At 40.8% G+C, this 21,599-nt stretch overlaps 1 protein-coding gene across 10 annotated transcripts in view; it reads left to right on the forward strand.

The window, feature by feature from the left end:
• Window positions 1-21,599, forward strand: part of TANC2 (tetratricopeptide repeat, ankyrin repeat and coiled-coil containing 2) — a 271,466-nt gene that overhangs the window by 119,742 nt on the left and 130,125 nt on the right. The window contains exon 1 of one of the 10 annotated variants that reach the window (XM_049800643.1): window positions 4,851-5,093. The exons of the other annotated variants lie outside the window; for them this stretch is intronic. The gene's annotated coding sequence lies outside the window, so the exon portion shown is untranslated. Of the gene's footprint in view, window positions 1-4,850; window positions 5,094-21,599 lie in introns of those variants that run through there. 10 annotated transcript variants of the gene reach the window in all.

A 21,599-nucleotide genomic window follows, 5' to 3' on the forward strand; every position in this document is an offset into this window, starting at 1 on the left:
CACAAGAATCTGTTGGAAATTGATTGGGAAGATGACTACGTCTGTCTTCTACTTGCATTCTTTTCCTTTTCCATCTGTTTTAAATATCCTGTTCCGGCTAGGCTGAATCTGGTATAGCATGAAAACACATGATAATATTTTGCACGTACATGTCTTGATGACTCCAGTGCAGCTCCTGATGTACTTTGAATTCAAAGTGTGTTTCAGTGCGCTGGTGGATTAGCATGATTTTTAAAATTATTAGTTTAATTTACTGTAGATATTGTAAAAGGAAGGTGTTTATTTTACGTCCTCATGCAGTCATTGTAGGAATCTGTTTGCTTTCATTAAGGTAACCTGTAAAGGAACTGGGAAAGTAATGCTTTCCGCTCTTTGTTATTCACAGTACTTACCACGTTTCTTCAACTATTCCTTATCATCTGTCTCTCTCATTTACTACTGATCTGAGAGATGTAAAAGGCAAAAAAATCCCTCGGCAGCAGGAAGAGATGGCTGTTGAATGACTGACCGTTTACTGTATCGGCAAATAAAAAGTTGGCCGTTTTTAAAGACCCTCTTCATTTTTATTCATTAGTAAAACAGCATGATCTGTAAAATAAAGAAATTTTGGTTTTAATATTAGATTTGTGAAGACAAGTTCACAGCCTTACGCTATTTTTGGATGTGTTCCTTCCCAATTTTGACCAATATCCCCCTCCGATTTTACAAAAGTCTTGTAAGTGCCATCGTAGCATACTCAAAATCTGGTAGAATTGATAAGCAGCTTGGTTTAAAAAATCTTCGTGTGACTGTGGGAGCTTTCAGATAAAAATAAGCAGCCAGCAGTTTGACAGTAAATGCATGGAGACATTTCACAAAGTCTCACTGGCTGTGATGGTTTCCTCTTCTGCTTTGTCTCCTTGTGCTGTCCAGTTGTTAATCCTACACAATAACAGCAGTGATTCCTTTTGGAAAAGGGATGAGGGTGATTCTGGGAAACTGAAGTATTACAAAAAGAGGCTTTTGTCCGTCTGACAGTTGCCACATGGATTTTTCAAAGCGACCTTCAGAGCATAGAAAATTGTTGAGAAATTATCCAATTGTAGGGGCTTTTTCATGCTGTTAGCTTCTTACATACATTTGTGTGTGACTAACCCATTCATGTCATAATTTCCATATCTGCGGAGTAGTTGGATAGCGGAATAGTACTATCTGTTACATAAAAAACCTTTGTTGTCTTGTATGTTTTTTTTCCTTTTTACTAAAGATTTAATTCCTAAAACCATTTGCAACAAAACATGACTCCACCAACTTCGGCATTTATGCTTTCTGGAATTCTGCAGAGATGAAAATTTGAATACAAAAGACTTTTTAGGCTCTTCACAAGATGATTTTTCTCACGTTCGAGGGCTAAAGTATCTTGGGTCATTCTGGATCTGCATGCATCCATTCCAGTGTAGTAGGGTAGGTCTGTCAGCTCTGATAGGGAAAGCAGCTATTGAGATGGCCCTTTTTTATGGGCATCACGGTGCATCACGCTAATTTGGGGTTTATTTAACTTAGTCCTTGAGAAAGGAAAAGAAACCTGTATGGTGCAGAGAAACTTGCCCAGTAGAAACTGCGATGCTATCTATCTATTTATTTATTAATCTATTTATAATATAATCTTTTCAAGTTCTTAACCTGGCTGATTTGTAAACAAGTCAGCTTTTCATCCACAGAAAAGTTCAAATGTCCACTTTTGCTAAAAAGCAATAGGAACATGTTACACAGCACATTAAGTTTCTTTCCAGAGGAACTGAGGTCACTTGCTAGCCTGTTGATATCTGGGTTTTCTATGTATGGAGACTGGGCTGGATTCAGAGGTTGATAAATATTCAGTATGGTTGCAATTTTCACTCTGCTGAATAGTCTGGTGATTAAGAAAAACTAAGGTCATTGTGGCTCTAAAGGGTGAAGTAATAGTAAGCATAAGTAATCAGCTCTCCCTTTCCTGCCTGTATAACCTATTATTTAGCAGTGGCTAAGAACGTGTTTTAGATTAGCATGTTCAACCTCCATTTATGCTGTTTAATAATTTTTCTTTTAATAACAACAGTGGCTTTATTAGCAAGTGTAATGTGAAAAATACATAATAAAAAGAAAAAAAACAAAACAACCTATACCAGCCCAGGATAAGTACGTGCAGGACACCATTTTGATTTTTGTCTGGAATAAAATCAGCACTTGAAAGTTATCATGCTTACTGCACAAAGAGAACAACCGTTTTCAAAACCATTGGGTTAAATATTCTACTACACATCAAAAGTGTATCATTGATGACTCAAAGCCATGGCTGCAATGAAAATAATGATATAGCATTGTATACCTTCATTCAGGAAAGCACTGCTTTTCAGGAGGGTGCTTATAGAGATGAATGTATCTAAGTGCTTTCCTGAATCGATGCCAAAAATAGTAACCCAGCGTTGTATTAGGTTAAAAGATGAGATATTGGGCTGAAAGAGTCAGCTACCGATGCTTTATTCTATTACTGTGGAACCTACCATGTGCAAAGGGTTTGCACAAAGCCCAGTGCCGCACCTACCTCCTCCTCGGGAAAGATTTTTAATTTACATGCTGTAAATTCATATGCGCAGGGATAATTTTATTCATCACTGTACTTGGCTATTTCTATTTTTTTCTATCCAGTGACAGATTGCAAGCTTTAGGATTCTTTTAGAAAGAGCATGTGTGTGTGAATGCCCATACATAGAGGAAGAAGGGGAGAATATTGTCAAGAAATTTAGGAAGTAAATCATGTTTTTCTAAGAGTGGCCTAGATGTTTAGGTTTGGATTCTCAAAGGCCCCGTTCCTCCTGCATCCCGTGTGAATTAGATGCTTCAGCGTCTTTGAAGACACGGACCTGAGGAACTGGTTTCATTGCAAATCACCTGCTTTGAGAACATTCCTCCCCTCCGCTTTCAGAATCTGGGAACTTTCCCTAAGATTAAACTTCATAGAAACAAGTAGGAATGTTCCTAGGTGTGTTCAGGCATCTACTAGCATCCTCTTTCCCAGAGAAAACGTGTACTCTTCAACTAGGTCCTTCGAAGGTGGTGAGAGCAGAGCTAAGCAGGCTGGAGACTCGCTCTTCCCTGTGACACCAGTGGGGACCCACCACTGTGGTTCTCGACACTCTCCAGATCCAGCCGAGCTGGGGACACCCACGAGCAACGTCCCCTGTGCCACCATCACCCATGTCATTTGTAGTGCTGGGGTCTCGTCACCACCCCATCCTTCTGCAACCTCCTTTGTATTTCTTGGGAATAGCCACGGGGACTGTAATTTCTTCCTTCTCTGTATCTTCAGCAAATGGTTGAATATTCTTGATGCTAATTGTAATTGTGGGACTAAGCAAGCTGAGATCTCTTTACTTGAAAATGAATTGTTTCTTGTATAACGGTGACAAACCCAGATTAATAATCGCAGCCTTCTGGGACTACTTACTCTCTGGAAACCGTTGTACTAACTCAGCTGGGTGTGAACGTGAGAGATGGTGAGGCAGCTGCTTTAGGTGTGCGAGCGTTGGGCAGAAGCTGGCTGTGCGGTACATGTTCAAATAAAATAGAGTAATCAATGGAAAGGATTTCTAAAAGTTTCAATTTCGATCGCTGAGCAGAGACTTCAGAACTACAGTGGTGTATCGGCTTTTGGGGAAATAGTTGCAGTTCTCTTGGTCACGGTGTATTGTTTATTTGAGCAGGAGCTTTAGGTGAAAAGCATCTGATGATGAGTGTGTAAAATGATGTGGTTTTCCCCCTCTGTGTTACAGCATGGAATATAAACCCTGCTCTTATTTACAGCTCGCTATGGCAACTGTATATGAACTGGCTTTCACTGCGCTGCTTTACGTGGAGATGCTTTAGGGACACCGCCAGCCTCCGTTGCACAACAGCGACTGGCTCACAGGTTAATTTGGGGGATATTTTCCTGTCTCTTGGAGGAGTGGCTGGATCTCTGGTTGGTGGCAGTGCCGCTCAGGCAGTCAGCCGCCTGATGGTGCTGCAGTTTGGTTCATCTCAGGCTTGCTCCCATAAAGACAGAGCTTCTCACCTGCATGGAGCTACAGGATATCGGTGGGTCTCATTGGTACCCTTGTTTTTCACAGACGTTAGTTTGGATCATCGTTAGCAGCCTGCCATTTTCCTTACTTAATAATTTCAGTTATTGGAAAACGCTGCAAAATCATGTTGTTCTGTTGTGTTTTGGTCCAATGCTCCCAACGCAAACGCGTCTCGGATTGATGCAATTGTGCGTGTGATGATTTGTGCCGACTGCTTCAGTCTGAACAATGAAACCTGTCTCCAACCGAGAAGGGGATGCTGCAGCTTTAAAGCATCCAAGGGCTTACAGCCTTTTAGTATAAATTGTTCCCAGAATCCATGTCACAACTCCTTATATGGTGCTGCTTTTTTTCTCTTAGTTGCCTAGACAACAGCAGCACTGCACCATTCATCAGCTCTGGTCCTGGGCTGCATTGCTAGCCCTTCGGCTTACTCCAAAATGTTCAGGAGAGCATCAGTGAATCATTCACTCCGGTATACTGCGCCATTATTTACCTATTCTTCCAGCAGTTTGCTCTAACAAAAGAGCAAATTAAACTGCGCCATAGAAAGAAACTGTAAAAATACTTCATTTTTCCCCCCAAGGGAGGCGTATAGTCTACATTTGCTGCAGCATTCTGGAAGGAGAGGCTCTGTAATGCCGAGAGACTTAACGAGGAGAGAAAGCTCTGTGTCTGTAAGCTTCTCCGAAATCATCTTCGAGCCTGCTCCCTGGGGACAGAGAAGATGCAGAAGTGATGCTTGTTAGGGGCAGTAGGCACCGCAGGGAGGTGGTGGTTGTGCTTTTGGGAACGGAGCTTGACATCAGCAGCGGGAGGTGTCACCTGTAACATCATCCTGACGTTGTGAGCAGCAATATGGAGCTAGCGCTAGGGAGAGGTGTGGACCAGAGGAGGATCTTTGCTGAAGTGCTGCTCTCAAGGCATCGGCTCCCGTGAATTAACAGGCTTGCCGAGTTCCTGCTGCAAGATCGCACGCTCTCAGGTGATGGGGAGAGAAAACAAAGCCTTGTGAGTATTCGGACAATTTGTCTTGCGTGGACTTTGATTTAAATTGTGTTAGGCGTTCCTCGGCCTCCTTTAACTCTGCAGAAAATCCATGTAGAATAAGGGATTCTGATGCTCCTAGTTTACAAGGAAGCCATTATTAGAAGGTGTTTAGTATCGGTAAGGGTTATGCTGCTTGGGTTGTTTTTCTTTTAGTTGTTGTTGCAATACTTTTACATAATCTGAGTTTGTCACCTGCTTGCTAGGATGCGCGGAATTTCAAGTACAAAATACAAAATGAATGTGCAGTGAAAAAATTCCACTTTTCAGCACTGCTAAAATAGAACTACTGCGGGGTGAGTTGAAAAATAGTACAGATACCAAGAGTGTTTTGGTTTTAAAATTTTAGAACAATGGAGTTGAGATAAGGTTTTCCTTTTGTATTGCAAAATGACCACAAATTAGATTTCAGTGGATTATAAAACCCCTGTGTGCTGAGGGAGAGATGTACTTCCTTCTCACTAAAAGAGTGAGATTTTTAATTCAATGGTACTAGAAGAAATACAAATATATAAACAACCGGTTTTGAGGTATAATTTGAGGAAGGAGTATTCAAGTGCCTAGTGCTCATGTTGCAGCTAATTTTTGAGGGGTGTTGTGCTTAAAATTGTTGGTGTCAAGACAGACTTTCATCCTTTTTAGGGATTTTTATATCGCACTGTTTGCAGTATGCTTACATTTCTTTTTATTGCTTTCTTTAAGTGTCATACTGTCAGCATGACATTGATCTGAAATTCGTGTTTTTCATGTAGGAGTGGAGGCTGGATTGGAGGCCCACTCTTGCATTTCTGAACTGCACAGGAATGACAAGGACTGAGTTATCTGTAAAGTGCCATTAGACTGAGGGGTTTTTCAAGATGCGTGATGTATTTTTTTTTTCTGGGCATAATTAATATTCCATTTAATTTTCCCTGATGCATTGCAATCTGTGGCTATTCAGAGGTTTAACAAGTAGAAAACTTGAATTTTTCCAGAACTATTGAGTCGTCCCTTTTACAAAAATGATGTAAAACACATGCACGCACAAAAAAGCAACGTTTCATGGTGGTTTTGGCACCTGTGTTTATAGTCCTGCCTTGTACTCTTGTGTGGCAAACCCTAACATCTCCAGCAACGAAACCTGCTGGAGAAGGAGGATTCTCTTTCATCTGCAAAGATGTATGCTGAATATTTTTTTTTCTTCTTGTGTCAGTTCTTACTATTCGTTTTTGGGATGCTTCATCCATTATTTTTGGACTTGTGATTTGTTTTGACAGGCGTATACTTAAATGGAAACCAACTGGGCTTGCAGAAATAAAACAGGTGGATGAATGTGTCTCTGCGCGTACCCACATGTGTGTATTTATCTTTATTAAACAAACATAACTATTTATGTGAAATGGGTAAACTTCCCACTGAAGTTTTTTGGGGCTCCAAAACTGTCCCTGAAATTTGTAGAAATAAATAGTGCCTCTATTTATGACTTTTTGAATTAAACCAAATCCTGCGTTGAAGGCTTTTCTTTTGTTGGATACCTGTCAAACTCGTGACATTTCTGCCTTAGTTTCAGGATGGTTTGGATGTAACTTTTACTTTTTTAAATGGAGGGAAGGAAAAAACTGGCCTGTCGTATTTATTGGCTTTTAAAAGTCACTAACCAGTTTTAGCATGGATTTTCCTGAATGCTGCTTACAAGACGAACCCTATTTTGTCTTGTTTTGACACACAACTGCCTTCCATATTGACAGAAATCATAATAGAGATATGCAGAAAATCCCACATGCTTTCCCTTGATGTTTGTGTGTGAGATTGCCTGCCTGCCTACCAGGCCTGCAGAACCTTTATAATTTGCTCTTCCCCAGGATTTTTTTTTGCATTGAGGCTGTTGAGCTGCTCAGACTTGCAGATTCTGGGGTAAACATGTCATCACAGCATTATAGCTGGGAAAAGGTGATAATAGCTTTTCATTTCAGATATTTGTATAGATGCTTAAACAAAGGGAGGACCCCAAAGGTTTATGTTTAGTGCAGATAACATTAAAACGGCGAGCAGAATAGCCTTGAACCTCCATGGCTTTTCAGAAGCTCAGAGCTAGAAGTGTGTCCTTATTTCACACTGGTGCTGCACAAAATGGAGCATCTGTCACGATTACACTTCTGGTGTGTGAGAATTTTAATTTTTAGACGTAGCTAGGAGGTTTCTATAGCAAGAGAAGGTGGTGTAGGAAGCCTCCTGTGGAGTGAAATCAGGCCATTGCTCTTCCCTTCGCTACATCTTTCCTCCTGCTCCTAGAGAATGCCCTTAAAGGTGTTCTGTGCACTTGATCGTGCTGCTCCTTGTGAGCAGAGGGGTCTTCACAGGACACGCTTTTTTGGAATAAGGCCTTATCTCCAGTTGGGCTGCTTGCTTTCTAAGAAAAAGCCCTCATCTCCAACTGGGCTGCTTGTTTGCTAATCCTTTCCTTCTATACCAACGAGACAACCCGTTTTGGAAAGTCTTTTTCCTGTGTCCTGCGTGATGACACCGGGTTGTTGGGTTGGATTACTCGTCTGAAGAACCGACCATTACTTTTGCAAAAGTTAATTTCTGATGTGATCTGTAACTGCTTGCCGCTAATCATGTAGGAAGCTTTGGTTGGGCTCATCAAGACTCATGGTACTGCCAAGTTTGGAGTGATGCCACATATTAAAAGTTCCTGCGGCACGTGTACAGCATTATGGTGGGGTCACATATTGCAGAGCTTCATGCTGGGTTTTCGTCACAGATCCCTGACCAACGCCCAAACCAGCAAGCTGAGAATTGAGATGGGTCATTGGCTCTGGACCATTGCTTTGGCACGTGCTATCTCTTTCCTTGCTCCGTGGTGACCTGCCTTGAGTAGCTGTTGGTGCTGTGTAATTCCATTCCTGGATAGATTGCTGACTTAACAACATGCATATGATTTGGAGTCGTATCAAAGATGTCTTCGGCCCAACATTCAAGCTGTGTTCCCATATACCTGCATGCCTTCTGTTGCCAGAAACCTTTACCAGTGATTCTTACCCCAAAATATGTAATAGTGTAATCCGTCCCTTTTCCGTGCACTTCATTAAGAAATAACATATTGTTTGTTACCAAGATATGATTCTTGATTTACTTCCAAGTACATATTGTGCGTATACATTTCTGAATGAACTGCTTTCTTATGCCAGCATCAGCTTTTTTAATAGTTTAAATAATAGTCCTCCAAGTACCGAGTTTCTTGAACAACAGCTATAGCTGATAGGCCTGAGATTTTTATACTGCATGTGGAGATGGGCATTTTTTCTGTCAACAAAGAAGAAACATCCTACAGCTAAATGAAATGAGAAAACAAATTAACCCTAACTGTTTTGAAATGATAGTTTGGCCAAAGAAAAAAAATAATCCTCACTTCCAATATTTATTTGGTTCAGTACCTTTGTATTTATTAAAACAGATATCCAGGGTCCTGACATGTTGTCGTGGTTTAACCCCAGCTGGCAACTAAGCACCACGTAGCCACTTACTCACTCCCCCCACCCAGTGGGATGGGCGAGAGAATTAGAAAAAAATAGCAAAACTCGTGGGTTGAGGTAAAGATGGTTTAACAGGACAGAAAAGGAAGAAGACAAGAAAAAAAAAAAAAAGGGAATTGGAATGTACAAAACAAGTGATCTACAATACAGTTACCACTCGCCGACCGATGCCCAGTTAGTTCCCGAGCAGCGATCCACGCACCCCCCTAGCCCCCAGCCAGCTCCCCCCCAGTTTATATACTGGGCATGACGTCCCATGGTATGGAATACCCCTTTGGCCGGTTTGGGTCAGCTGTCCTGGCTGTGTCCCCTCCCAACTTCTTGTGCCCCTCCGGCCTTCTTGGTGGCTGGGCATGAGAAGCTGAAAAATCCTTGACTTTAGAATAAACACTACTTGCAACAACTGAAAACATCAGTGTTATCAGCATTATTCTCATACCGACCCCAAAACATAACACTCTACCAGCTACTGGAAAGAAAATTAACTCTATCCCAGCTGCAACCAGGACACATGTGCCATGTTGTAACTGAGTGCCACTTCTTTCATAGGACCCACAGGTCTTCGCGGTCCGAAACTGGCTGGAGCTTGTGGTGTGTGTCCGAGTGCCTCTTCCCTCAGGACTTTGTCCCATGCAGATGCTGAGACTTCTGATGAGTCGTGGGGAGCATCTTGGCTGAAGATTGCAACATAAATGCCTGGTTTCACAAGTGATTTTGAAAGGGTTCCTGTTGGCTTGTTTGAAGGAGCTCTGCGTGTAACAGCAATTGCAAATTGCTGTTCACCAGGTGCTGCTTTAGGTCTTGATAGTTGACTGTTCTTCAGGATTTTTTAGACACGTGATTATAATTTCTTTATCCTCTCCTTCCATCCCCCCGGTTAGAAAAGATGCTTTTGGAATCATGTTCTCAAATCAGCCTGGTTATACAGGCAAGAGGCAAGGCAATGGGAAATGAAAATTTTCTGAAATATTAGAGCATTTCTAAAAGCTTTTCTGTTTGTGTTTTGCACAACAGAAATGAATGATGTGGATCTGTACCTGTTGCTGGTACTGCTCTGGAAAATAGACAGATTCTGGCTGCCTACTTAATCTGAGGGCAGGTTGCATAAGTGGATAAGAATGAATAACTTCACATTGTCTTCTAGTAAAGGAATCACTGCTGCAGAACATATGGGCTTAGTTTTATCTTGTACCGTATTTGTTAAAAGTTTATTTTTGGGCAGAAGGCATTTATGCATGTATAAATACATTGGTGTGCTGAAACGTTCTTTTGGATTGCCAAATACCCAGCACTGCTATGCAATAACCATCTAAACATTGCACATTTGATTTGTTTATACACACAAGATTAAATTTCTGCTTTCATGTTTGCATCAAAGTAGTACTTAGTATATAGCATTGTGTTATAGTTTGATTTCAGAAATAAGGGATTTTGCACTATAAATACTTCATTATGTGATAATAACGCAGTTATAACTTAGCTTTGTGTCAGGCTTGTTCTAAAGCTGTAGTGCCCTTTGTTCTACAATGTCAGATACCATGAAATTTAAGCAGAGGAAGTGTATTGGTCAGCTATTGTAAATCTGGATTGGCAGATGCTAATTTAAACCTAACATTGTTCTCTCCCAGTGTTTTAAAATTTCGCCTCTTAAGAAAACAAAGACTTGTTTATGTACCTTTGTTTTCAGCAGGATATATTTGAGTATCACGTTAGTTCATGCAGAGGTGAAAGATGTGGACTGTTGCTTGCTCCTCTACATTCTTCTGGGTTTGCCTGTTATTCTTTTACAGTGTTTCTGTGATTTTTCTCCATAAATGTAACAGACAAATTTTTTGTATACGGATTCCTGTCTACCCTATTTCTTTAGGAAGCAAGACTTACTCTTTTCTTTCTGTTCAGTGGTAGAATCTTTCAGATCAAGATCTATTTAGACAAGTTGGTGGTTTAAGTTCTTTGTGTGGGGTTTTTTTTCCTATTAGAATGTCCAGTTTTCTATTTAATGAGTACATGGCTACAGAGAACGATTTCTCAGTTAATTTAAACAGCCCCTTAAACTTTAGCTTTTGTTGAAGGTTTGCATCTTCATTTCATTTAACAGCAACAACAAAAAAGACTAAGCACTTTGCTTTCTGCATTTTTTCCTAGGGCATCCTAGAAACAGTTTGAACAGGTGAATAAGCTTGTCCAGCACTTTGCTCATAAGAGCAACAGTAATATGAATCATGTAAATCCGAATGACTTATACCAAAATCCAGCCTCTTGCCAAGCTGAGCTTCTACTATAACCACATATTTACGAACAAACCAGGTACTTTTTAAAAAGAACTAAATGCAAAGAAAAATTAGCTTCAACAAAACCAATCAACTGTCCCCCTCCAAAAAAAAACCCCAACACGACCTTTAAATAAATTATGATGAGCACTGTAATTTTGTGTGTTCTAACTGTTAAATCATTATTATTGGCGATGGTGGGGAAGCTTTCACACTGTAATACCCAACCTGAAGACTTTTCCAGTGACAAATACAAAAACCACTGGGGAATTGCTGTAGATGTGCACCAGAACATTGCACCAGGTAGCGTTGATGTAGAGGAGGTTGGTACTGCAAGAGCTAAGGGCCAAGGCAGTGAAGCTGTCGGACTTAGTGGGATTTTTCCTGTTGTCTCAGCGGCATTCTTAGAGCTTTTGTATTGAATTTCTGTCTCTCTTTGTGTTTTCTGATTCCGCAAAGTATCAAACCTGTTTAGAGGGTTTGAAAGAGGGCTGTAAAGGCAGCTTGCCTGGCTTGCTTCTCCTGATCTGCTTTGGAGCCCTCGAAACGGGCAATAGGAGAGTGCGAGGTGAAGGCATCAGCGCTGCGAGGAGATGGGACAGCTATCAGATACTGTGAAAGCTGGACAAGGAGCAAGTGTAGATGGAAAAAATGATGCTTCAATTCAGAGGGGGAGAAAGAACACTCAATTTGACAAAAGATAAAGCGGAGAAGGGAAGATAAGGCGCTGAAGATGCAGCGAAAGAACCGAGGCAGGTGTGAGTTGGGATCCGGCAGCACTTCTGAGGCAGGCGACAAAACAAGTGTTTGTTCGGGGAGTTGCCTTTGTGGAAAATAGCACGCTCGGGAGCTTGCAGAGGAGCAAGGGTATCTTTCATCCTTTCATCGTGATGCCTGACTTTAGAATTTCTGGTACAGGTAGGAAGATCCTCAGCAGAGGAAGGAGGAGCAGCAGCCGTGCCCGCTGTTGCCAGTTCCTCAGCTGTCGGAGCTGGACCAGGCATCGCTCTTGCGCTACTGGATGATGTTTAATTTCTTCTTTCCCCCCACTGCTTTAACAAATCTGTACCTAACGGAGCTTGGTTCTTATCTCAGGCACAGATATGGCACCTATGGCTGTATTTTGTCAAATCAGCCAGCCACCATGGGTGTTTAGACCCAAGGATGGATGGTGTGTTGTGGAGGGAGTTGTGGTCCTGCGTGTCTGGGACGAAGAGTGCAGCTCCTTGGTTTGGTACCGTTTGCAGGTTGTGGAAAGGTGAAAATTGGAATTTCTACAAGGTTTTTCTCTGCAAAGGTGAAGCCAGACTTAGGAGAATGCAGGGTTTTGGGTTCCCCCCCCCCCCCCCCCCCCGTTATACTTTTCTTTTCCTTTTACCTTCTCAGTAATGGAAGTGAATAGGTGTAAGTGAGAAAATGTTTCTTGAAGGAAAGCCACCAGATTGGTGCGTTTCTTTCAAGAAATGGTGAGTGCTATGACTGTCACTTCTTCAGCTTAGAAATGGGCACTGAGAGCACTGCCTTCCCAGCAAAGTTAACATTATTTTTACTTAAAGGACTAGGCAGGACCCGGTCCTTTGTGGGACATCTTGCTGCTGTGGCGGGATGCACTTGCCACCAAAGCCTCGTAGAGATGGCTGGGTCTTAAATCCCATTACACTGAAAAACATTGCTCGCCTGTGTCTGCCTGTGTCATTGACAGAGGCAGGTCCAGTTGGTCTGCTTCTAACTGCCTGTGGTCACACAAATAATCACGTGTTCGTTAGATAATGTAGTTGAATCATTTAGGCATGCCATGTCTCCTTGTCCCTGTTCCTCTGTGGAAGGAAAGGCTGATGAGCAGTCATCGCTTCTTAAAACAGAACGTTCTAACAGCTCATTTACTTCTACAAGTAAATAAAGAATTTTAAAAGCAAAGAATAAACTACTGAAAACTAAAGGTGGCTGAATAGCAGCAATTTCCGTAGGTAAAAAAACACCTTGCAAACACAGCATAATACAGTTTGTCAAGCGTTAACAAACAAGTTCAGCTAATTCAGGCTTGTGTCTTGCAAGATAAGCAGCTTCTTTTTAAGGATATAATATTCTGTGAAGCTCCTACCAGCAAAGAAATATGGATCCTAAATACAGTTTCATATCAATTGAACAATTACGCATATGTGCCAGTGTAATTACAGGTCTGCCTTTATCAGCTAAACCAACTAAATTAGTTTTAGCATAGCAAAATTTGAAAGGCTGACACATAAATAGAGTCACCTTATCTATTCACATCTTTTGCCTTAATTTTAAATGCTGTTACCAGGTATTGAATTTATATTAGCTTGTACGCTATGTAGTCCTGGTCATAAACAATGGTCTTGTATGGTGAACAGGATCTAGTCTCATATGTGCTTTAACATGGGATTACGTGGGCTTTGAGTGGTAGGGTATTTTACAATTTAGCCTTCTCTTTTTTTCATGGTTACAGTATCTTGGCATGATCTTAAGGATACGGTGGGAGAATAAATAAGGTTTTGTTTACGTGCAACTTAGGCTTACTCCTGGCTTTGGCCACTGCCACTTCTGTTCAAATTTAATTTGACTATATAATTTGATGCCTACCTTTGATCGTTCTTGGCTGCTTGTAAAATACTTAAACAGCTTTCTTGCAGCAGTGTCTAGAGTGAATAATTCCTTTTAGTTGTTCTTTTTTCCAGATCCCTTCCAAGCCTAGTGCAGTTTTTAATTCTTTACTGCTATAATAACAGGGGAGCACTAGAATTCAGAACAGCCCAAGCTGACACGCAGCCGTAGCGGAGGCAGCGGGTACCAACCTCGTCGGTACAGACGCTGCAAAGAAAGAATGACAGAGAGGTGTGTCTGTCTCCGATGGCAGCAATGGTAGAGCAGGTTGTAAAAACAAACTGTGACAAAGCACGAGGAGGAGAAGGTGTTCAAGGATGCTGAATTACCGTCTTTGGTGGGTAACCCTCTCATTTATAACTTTCTTAACACCATGCGGCTGAAAGGTGGTTATTATGGCATCAAGTACCAAAAAGGGCTCTGAGGGAGCTCTGGGAAACTACAGACCTGTTGGCCTGAAGTCTGTATGGAGCAAGTTAATAGAAAGCCATCTGAAGGGCAGAGTTAGTGCTCACCTGAATAAACAGAATAGATTAGGAAAAAGTTAACATGAGTGTTGCCTAACCGTGTTAGGCTCCACCAGTCTGTCGGGATGTCTTTGGAAGAGTCATCGCCCGTGCGGAGGGGAATCCAAGTTTCCCCTGAGCTTTCAGAAATGAGGTCAGCAGTGCAAAACCGGGAAGTGGTTTTTCAAACTGTGTAGTTAATTTGCAGGAAGCCGTGCTGCAAGGTGTTGTAAATGCTGAAAATCTATCTCAAAAAGTGTCTGGTTATATTAAGGGAAGATGAATTTGTTGCGGGCTTTGGGGGATAACACCTCTGGCTCAAAGTCCCTGCGTTGCAATGTGAGAGAGACTGTACGGGGCTTTCATCATCCCCCTTTTCCATGCTCTTTCCTAGGTGTCTGGTGTTCTTGCTGAGCTCAATGAACCCGATACTCCCATTCTTACGGGAAGGACAGCAGTTCACAAAGGCAGACCATTTCCTGACTCTCCTGTAGCATCACAAGCAGTAGAAAAAATGTTGGTGTAATGGGGTAGGAGAACAGTGATTCTGAACACTTCCTAGTTTAATGCGGCTTCACAGCTACATGTTGCGATTCAGATTTTATTAGTCAAATCTTAGTGTAAACAAGAACAGAGAGAAGAGCTGTGCAAAAGAGGAAAACATAACGCTACCAGGAAGATCAGCCTGATTTTGGAAGTGGTTATATTACACTTGCTCTTTTCTTCTGTGGGAAGAATCTTCAGTTAAATTTATTTTCTTTTTTTCTGGTGGCTTGAGATAAATTAAGCTGTGTTAAAAGTTCAGACAGGTTTCTACAGCCTGACTTGTTCAACATGTACAATTTCAAAAAGCCCCATAAAACAAAAGCCGCTTGTTGGGACACTGCAGCAACCAGGCATTTTTTCTCCAAGGTTTGTCTTACAATCAGCTTCATATTGGGGAGGAAAATGTGCTTGCTTCAGTAGTTGTTTAATTAGTTTCTGATTTATCTCATGAATGTTTATCTTGAAATCAGAGCATTGTGTTTTAATGAGTCGGGCTTTATGTTTAGAAAACAGTGAATTGGTTTCTTTCTAAGCAGTGAATTAACAGGGTTACCTATAGTTGAATAAAGTGACAAAGCTCTTGGCTGCTTTCTTTGGAATAAATGCCGTGTATGGTATATCCAGGTCTTTTTTCGACAGTTTTTCTCATTTTTAGTGCCAGTGCAATATTTGAGTTACTGAATTGCTGAAAAAAGAACTCCAGGATAGCAGGAGATTGAATGAGAGTAACGCGATTCAACATTCATGTTTTGTTGCATTCTCCTCTCATCTGTTTCAAATTTAGCATTAATGAAATAAAACTGTTGGGAAAAGGGATGTGAGGGGTTGAGGAATGCTTTCCCCTCCAGCTCTGCCTTGTCCCGTTTCTGCCATTTGGGAAGATTCTTTGAGTATTTGAGCAGATCTTACGTAGGCTTAAAATTTGATGACATGATTTCATCCTGTAGTCCCAAGTCTTCATTTGCTCTATTTTTTTTAGTGTAACCAAAGTCTGAAACTTGAAAAGGAAAACTGACTGCATCAGAAATCTATGAAAAAAGTCAGTGGGTGAATTGCTTATTTTTGTAACATGATGACTTAGAAGGCTGGAGCAAGTGATGCTGACTTCCTTTCTCTTCTTTCATCCTCCTCCTCTTATACACAAGTTTCTACCTTGAGTCACACATGAAGAATTTCTACTAAGAGAAGCAATTTTAAAAGACTTTAGAAGATGCTGAAAAGAAGAATTTTAGATGGGAAATGACGTGGAGAAGTCTACTACTGTGACACAGCTCCGAGGAGTCAAAAACAATCTGACAAGTTTGAACGGAAAGATGAAAGTACCATATCCTCCTCCTGCCATGTCTATATGTTAATTAAATAACTTGCTTCTCCTCAAAGCTGTCTTCCCTACGGGGATAAAGACTCTTTGGCAGCCCACGTTGGAAATAAACTTATCTACAGGGAAAGAGAGAGCAGGGTTTTTTTCTTTCTGGGATCGTTAATAGGAGCAACTTTCTTCCTAAAGGCTTGCCAGAGTATTCCAGGCAACAGCTGCTCAACAGATTCATGCTGGGATGCTCCGACTGGTCTAACCTGAAACTAAAACATTTGGGCTGACCGAGAATAGGGCTGGTGTGCTGTCTGTTGTCTCCAGCAGTGATAAGTTTGATAACAAATTGTTATTCCATTTGCTCTAAATGACAGAAAATAGTTGCATAGTAATAAGCAAAAAGCAAATAGAGCTAAAATTCTTTCTGGAAGTGCAGATTGCATATGGGTTAGTATTTTAAGGCGAAATTATTTTCTTTCTGAATACGCAAATTTATTGCAAACGTCATTGTACTAGCCATTATTGAACGCTTCACACAGAAATCTGTATTATTTTATTCTGTATATATTTAAAATACATGCCAGCCTTTCAAAACCAAGTTATTTTCTCTCTTGAAAATTGGTTAGGAGTGCCTGTTCATACAGAATGCGATTTTGACCAATTGTTTGTTTGTATTTGGGAGAAGTTGTAATAACTTAAATAAGATGAGTTATAATTTGATTTAGCTAAAATATTTTGCAGAAGACTCATTCCTTTCTGATGTCACTGAACATCTTTTTGTAACATTAGTGCTACTGCTTGCTGTTATTTTCTGTGCCTTGAACAGAACTGTTCATCTGGAGAGAGACAGAGGGTGAAATAATTTTCCCGCAGGTCTCTGTGGTCCCACAGGATTGCAGAATCCACTGCTCTGGAGAAGGTTATTCCTCTTTTTTACAGAAAGCATTTTCAGAAGCAGTAATAGGCAGAACCTTCATGTTACAGACTTCTTATAGTTTAAAGATAAATTTTTTAATTAAGACAGGTTTTGATAGTTGCTTATTTTAACTCTCCCTTTCCCTTGCTGTTCTTCTATTACCAGCTCGCTGGACTCCCTTCCTCTTGGTTTGTTGTTTTTTTTTTTTTTCTTCTCTTTTCCTCTTTCCACTTTCATTTCCTTCAATTTTCTTGTTTCGGGACCTTATCTCCTAAACTAAATACATTTTCTGAAAGTTTTGGAACAAGTATGATGTTTCCAGACAACACATTGTTCTCACTACTTGTACGTTCTGCCCTGCCCATGATGCTGCGATAACCGGGTGATGAAAGGAGAGAGGCTTTAAAATGTAATTAAAAAAGCTTTTATACTCTCAAATGAAGGGAAAAAACTGTTACTGTTACACATTGGTTTCTGTAAAATAATGCTGGATTATCTAAAAAAGGATGTCAGCCTGTGATTTCACTAATTTTTTTTTTTTTTTTTTTAAATTTATACCTGGAAATCTTAATTACACATAGCTGGTATATTAGTGCCACAGCAAAAATAAACATGTGGTCTGTAATTTCGTCTTTTTACGACTCTTACCTCAGCAAAATAAAGAGTCATTTGGGATCAGAGGCAGCACTGAAAGCTACATCTCTCGTGTTTTGGGTGTAGTCCAGCTGTGTTGAATCTGACAGTTATTTGTTCCAGGAGCTCTGTGGATCAATAGCACTGCAGCACTTAAAACATTTTAGTACAAGGGAGACTTCAATAAAATCTACTTTCCGCAGCATTACGTAGCCATTGGGCAGCTTCCAGCACGTGAATCAGCCTTTGGCACGGCAGCCGTCATTATTAACTAAAGATGGGGAACGGATGATGCGCAAAGCGCCCACTTTTACTCTCTTTAAATACAAGTTTTCTGAAGTTTGCTCTTGAAACTGGTGCTCTGGCTCTTCCAATCGCAGCCTGACTTGGGCAGGTTTTTGTAAAACCTTGTACATTTGGGGATTGCATTCTCTCCATACAGAATTTATGTTATAATATTGTGCTTACAATATTTAAAAATACAATGTTTAAGTGCAAAAGTCAGCTTTTCTTCAGCCGAAGCAGTCACAAGAGATGAGCACGCAGTCAACACGGAGCGGTTCGCTCGTTTTCATCGTTGGTGGCACTCTTTCACCTCATTCTCTAGCCTGTGATAAAACCAGTATTCTTACACAAAGACAGCAAATTTCTTTAGTTCATCTTCTTCTGGCAGAGGCAGGCTCAAAGCATAGTTAAAATTCAGCTGTACTTGTGCATAAGGCAGGGAGAGGACAAAACTGGGGAGAAAAGCTGGTTTTGAGCTGATCTCCTTGGCCGGACCCTGCCCAGGACCTGCCCTGTTGGAGCGAGTTGAGAGAATTCAGGGATGCGGCCGCGCCGTGTTTGTATTTATAATGATGAAGCGTGCAAGTCTGTGTGATAGAAGGCTGTAGGCGTTTGCATTAACGCAGCTCAGGACACCATAATGTGCATTTCCATCATGCTTATAAGGAGCAGATAGAAGGAGAGGCTCCCAGGTGTCCTGGGATGGTCAGTCCATCGTTCGTGCTGTGGGAAGAGTCGCTGTTTCTTCCAGCATCTTCCTTGTCCGTAGATAGATTGGTTTCTTGTGTATCTTTGTGGTGTACGCACAAAGGTATGGGTCTATATATATTGTAGTCAAACCATGGAATGAATTCAAATCTACTGAAATAACTGCCTGAAAAAACCGCTTTGTTCAATCAGGTCATTAGATGTTAATAAACCTTTTTTAGTGAAACATTCCTTTCAGAGCTGAAACTGAATTTAGTAGATGAAGCCTTTTGCTAATCCATGGTAATTTCCTTTTATCAATGCCTTTTAATCTAAAGCAAACCTTTTTTTTAATTAAAATACTAACTCATCTATAAATTATGTGACAATGAAATGGTAACAGAAAATGCAATAGTAGTAGGAAGCTCAGTAGGCTGAACTAGAGCACAATGCTAATAGAGATAAAATGATTATTCACACGATAAACACATCCTGGTTTTTCTCTGGTTTATTTTTAATTGGTAGTAGATTAGATGCTTGGCGTTGATCACAAACAGCACCAGGATTGACCCCAATGCTCCATCAGCTCCTGATATTGGAAGTGTTTTCTGTGTCGGATGGGCTGTGCAGCTCTCCTGTACCGCTCGTTCAAGCCTCTGGAATGAGATCTTCAGGAATAAGTAGTGTGGGCGTACAAGTTTGAGGAATATTATGGATTGGGCTGATGGGTCCTGTTCCTCAGGTGGGCATACTTTCCAAATACTCCGAATCTCTGTTTTTAAAGAGGTGCTTAAGAAGCCAGTCTGCAGACTGCTTGACATCGTAGCTTCTAATAAAATACTTTCCGTAGTGTTAGTTCAAGGGGGCTTTATTGCAGTCTTGTCCATCTATTCTAAATACATGTTTGCTTATGTATGCTTTTTAATTCACACCTAGCTGTAGTGTTAGGTGACAAGGTTATTTCTCTTCTGTCATCAGAGGAAAGAAAACGGAGCGTCTCCCATCTCCGCTGATGAAGAAGCGTTGTTGGGGCTCAGCCGGTCTTTGGATTTTATTGATTGTATTTTCCACTGTATGGCGCTTCTAGTGTAAGAAGCTGCCTACGGGTTAATAATCAACAAGCAATTCTGAATCCCAGATAACAGAATTCTTCCTTTCTAGAAAGGCAGTTTCTCTCAAACATATACTTCTTCCAAAAAATATATTTTGTAGTTTTTAAACGGTTTTATATTCCTGTCTGTTATTAGTGATGGTATAGTACTTACAGTGTTCGTGTGGATATTAAGAATAATTAGCATGAAAACCAAGAAAGAAATAAATTACATCTTTGTCCCCACTGGAAGATAGACCACCTGCTGCAGAAAGTGTCATAAATGAGCCATCTAATTAAACTTTCTGAATGCCTGCCCTGGTAATTGTTTTGCATTATGTGGCTAATTCCTACCCTAGAATTAGCATCGCTTTCCTTGTGCAGGAAAAGTTGCTGTCAAAGTCAAATGAGAATTTTATTTGGACTGAAAACTGATTTTCAGTTTTGCTCTACTGGTTTGGATACCGATGGGGATTAATATTGCCAAGAACTGCAGGATCCAGCCCCAAAAATGTGCAGTATTTGTTTTAAATAACTTCTCTAGCTATTTAAATTGAAGTTCCTACATTAGTAGTAACAAGTCGGTTCTTGTATGACGCCAGTGTTGTGTTTGTCATCGAGCCCTTGGGAGCAGGACTGGCCGGGGGAGCGTACGTTGAGCGCGGGCTGCTGCCATCGGCTCTTGGGCCATCGTCCGTGAGCGGGCGGTGGGACCCAAGTGAAGGGGTCGTGACTTCAGGCTACCTGTAATCAGTACGTTTTTCTGAATTAAACGTGCATTTTGCAGTTCTAGAAAGATGGCGTTACTAACTACTGACCACTTAATTTGTGGTATAACAGCTTACAGAGCTCTTTTTTAGCTTACAGAGTTGTAACAAATGGATCAGTATAGAAGAAATACTGTTCTCTGCTCAAAAAATTGCAGTTGTGTAACAGGAGAGGCTATTTTGATGCTGTTTAATGCCTAGAGTCGGTCTGTTTCGTACAGAAGATCTTACAGAAATAAGAGGCCTAATGGACAGAGGCAGGTATAGAATACTTCAAATAATTTCTTCATGCTTTTGTTAGTTTTTATAGTACGTGCCAAATGCTTATCCTGTGACTTTGATCATAGGATTTGCCTGTGCTCATGGGAGGATGTTCAGGACCTAGGCAAACCGTTGTGCATGGAAAGTCACTTTTATAAAAAGATCAATATTATCCTTTAACATTTGGCTAAAAAATGGCAAAACAGATTTCTGAAGTCATGGCATTTCCATTTGTTATTTATTCCAGTAGAAGACTAATGCCCGAATATGAATCTGTCAGGATAATCTTCATTTGGACAGGAGTCAGGAGCGCTTAATTCTTTTACGTGAAAATCCTCCTTTCGTGTAATCGGGTTACATATGAGTTAGGAGAGCTTTTTGTCTTTTTCAGGTTCAGAATATCTGAAATAAAAGAAACTATTGCTCTGTGGCTTTTTCCCGATCTGCAGTTACGCTGAGAAGATTGTATTGACTTGAGCCATTTAAAATAAACTGTTGTCTTTAAGTCATGTTGACATAGCGTATCTTGTCTGGTGGTAACATGTGTTTTTAAGACTTAAGTCATGCTTTTTAGGGAACAAAAACATAACAGCCGTAAAATGATGCGTATGACTAAACTTGCAGTACGTTGAGAATTCACCACCTTGTTAATAAGAAGTTCTTAGTTGTCCTCAAAAAAAAAATTACTGGATCGGCTTGTTGAATCCACAACCTGATCACTTCTGCTGTTGTAGGTCAGTTGTTTGGAGAAGGCAGGAATTGATCGGGCGATGGGTCAGCTCCTCAGTGAGGAGTAAAGACAACCCAGAAGAGATGCAGAAATAAAACCCGTGCTGAAATGGGAGATTCCCGTATTCGTTCCTTAAGGCCGGGAGCTGACGTGTTAGGTGCTGATCTATCGAAATGTGCAGGTTCTGCATCTTCTGCAGACTTCTGACTCCGCACAGAAAGCGGCGTAGTCGGTATTGTCAGCCCTCTCTTTGTTTTCTGAATTTCTTCCTCTTTGGGTTAGTAAGTCAAATAATCTTTAGTGCATTATCTTCTGGTGACAATCCCATTG

This window comes from Accipiter gentilis, chromosome 5 (assembly GCF_929443795.1).
Source record: "Accipiter gentilis chromosome 5, bAccGen1.1, whole genome shotgun sequence".
NCBI lineage: Eukaryota > Metazoa > Chordata > Aves > Accipitriformes > Accipitridae > Astur > Astur gentilis.